Consider the following 3,014-nt stretch of genomic DNA (forward strand, 5'->3'; position numbering starts at 1 on the left):
CTCTGAAGTCAGACTCACTAAATCAATCCAGGATTAAACATCAGGAGTAGCAGCTCAAGTGGACTGAGTTATAAGGGAAAGTTACACGCATAAAGTACTCGGAGCAGTACTGCAACGTGTACTCTACATTATAATATTACAGTACTACTAATATTTTTACGACTAAGCTGCAGTTTTTCATTCGTTTTTTCAAAATAAAACCAAAATAAGAAAACTTAAAAAAAAAAAAAAAAAGGAACTATTTTCTCCATTATTTGTCTCCAAAACCAAAATGAAAAAAAAAACGGATAATGGACTTTTCCTTTTCCGTGACTTAAACTGAGATGCCAGATTTAACCAGGACTAAACCAGCACTAAACCAGGACTAAACCAGGACTAAACCAGGACTAAACCAAGCACTAACCAGCCAGCTAAACCAACTAAACCAGGAATAAACAGGACTAAACCAGCACTAAACCAGGACTAAAACAGGACTAAACCAGGACTAAACCAGGACTAAACCAGCACTAAACCAGGACTAAACCAGCACTAAACCAGGACTAAAACAGCACTAAACAGCACTAAAACCAGGACTAAACCAGGACTAAACCAGGACTAAACCAGCACTAAACCAGGACTAAAACAGCACTAAACCAGGACTAAACCTAAACCAGGACTAAACCAGGCACTAACCAGGACTAAAACAGGACTAAAACAGGACTAAACCTGGAATAAACCAGGACTAAACCAGCACTAAACCAGGACTAAACCAGGACTAACAGGACTAAACAGGACTAAAACAGGACTAAACCAGGACTAAACCAAGCACTAAACCAGGACTAAACAGGACTAAACCTGGAAATAAACCAGGACTAAACCAGCACTAAAACCAGCACTTAAACCAGGACTAAACCAGCACTAAACCAGGACAAACCAGGACTAAACCTAAACCTGGACTAAACCAGGACTAAACCAGGACTAAACCAGGACTAAAACAGGACTAAGACAGGACTAAGACAGGACTAAAACAGGACTAAGACAGGACTAAAACAGGACTAAAACAGGACTAAACCAGGACTAAACCAGGACTAAACCAGGACTAAAACAGGACTAAGACAGGACTAAACCAGGACTAAAACAGGACTAAAACAGGACTAAACCAGGACTAAAACAGGACTAAGACAGGACTAAGACAGGACTAAAACAGGACTAAGACAGGTCCGGGAATAGACCGGAACCGGACCGGGACTGAGACCAGGACTTAGACCAGGACCAGATCAAGACTGAGTCTGGGACCAGACCAGGACCAGGACCAGGACTGAGACCAGGATTGAGACCGGGACCAGACCAAAAATGAGAGGACTGAGACCGGGACTGAGACCAGGAACAGGACCATTACTGAGGTCGGGACTGAGGCCGGGACTGAGGCCGGGACCAGACCAGAAATGAGGCCAGGACTGAAACTGGGAACAGGACCAGGAATAAGACCAGACTGAGACCGGGACCAGACCAGGACTAAAAACGGTTTAGCCCTGGTTCAGTTTGGCATCGAAGTTTAAGTCACGTAAACGAGACCGTTAGCTGTTTTTTCCATTTTTCATTCATTTCATTCATTGAAAACTGAAAAAATAAATCATTATCTGTTTTTTGATTTTGGTTTTGGAGACAAATAATGAATAAAATAGTTGTTTTTTCGTTTTCTTATTTTTGGTTTTATTTTGAAAAACAAATAAACGAATGACACACGGATTGAAGAGGTCTCTGTCTCTCTCACTTTTGTTATTTTAGTTAAAGTGTAGATACTGAAGCAAAAAAATCTAAATAAAAATACCACATTAAACCAATCTATATAAGTAAAAGTATTAAAGTACCTCTATGTTATTAGGTTCTTTTTTCAGACCAAGAGTTTTGTGTTGTGGCGTATTATAAATTCAACCCTAAAACTTCCGGCCTCGATGAGCTTCATTTGACTGGAGCCGAACACCGCAGAACATGTCGCGCTCACTTAGTCGTCGTCTTTATTCAGTTTTTGCCGCCGACTAAAAGGCTCGAGCTTTGTGATTTGTGATGTGAATGTGACACTTTTCCAACACGAGATCAGCCAAACGTGGAGCAAAGTGTCACTAATGTGAAAAAGCTGCTGATTCGACTCCGACATTAAAAACATCTGCAAGTTTGAGTTCTTAGAAGTTCGTCTTAGAAGTATGTCGTAGTAGTAGTGGCAGCGGGGTGAGTGAGGTTAGGCACATGGAAATGGTAAAAGTAGCAGCAGAAGTAGTTAGTATAGTAGTAGTAATAGTTTTTGTAGTTGTAGTAGTGGTTGTAGTAGTGGTTGCTGTTGTACATGATGTCCTTGCAGTAGTAGCAGCAGTAGTAGTTGCTCATGTGACAGTGGTAATTACACTTAAAGCAGCAGCAGTAGTAGTAGTAGTAGTAGTAGTTGTAGTTGTTGTAGTTGTAGTAGTAGTTGTAGTTGTAGTTGTTGTTGTTGCTGAAGTAGTAGTGGTTGAAGTTGTTGTTGTAGTAGTTGTCGTAGTTGTAGTACTAGTAGTAGTAGTAGTAGTAGTTGTTGTTGTTGTTGTTGTTAGTAGTGGTTGAAGTAGTTGCTGTAGTAGTTGTTGTTGTCGTTGTCTTAGTAGTAGTACTAGTAGTAGTAGTTGTAGTTGTTGCTGAAGTAGTAGTTGTTGAAATTGTTGTTGTAGTAGTTGTCGTAGTTGTAGTACTAGTAATAGTAGTAGTAGTAGTAAGTTTGTTGTTGTTGTTGCTGAAGTAGTAGTAGTAGTAGTAGTGTTGTTGTAGTTGTTGTCGTTTAGTAGTAGTTAGTAGTAGTAGTGTAGTAGTTGTAGTTGTAGTGTAGTAGTTAGTAGTTGTTAGTTGTAGTGTTGTAGTTGTTGTTGTCGTAGTTGTCGTAGTTGTAGTAGTAGTAGTAGTAGTAGTAGTAGTAGTAGTAGTGTTGTTGTTGTTGTTGTAGTTGTTGTGTGTCTTAGTAGTAGTACTAGTAGTAGTAGTTGTAGTTGTTGCTGTAGTAGTTGTTG

This window comes from Boleophthalmus pectinirostris, unplaced genomic scaffold, assembly GCF_026225935.1.
Source record: "Boleophthalmus pectinirostris isolate CB_2022bp ecotype Guang Dong unplaced genomic scaffold, ASM2622593v1 HiC_scaffold_11, whole genome shotgun sequence".
In the NCBI taxonomy this organism is placed as follows: Eukaryota; Metazoa; Chordata; class Actinopteri; order Gobiiformes; family Gobiidae; genus Boleophthalmus; species Boleophthalmus pectinirostris.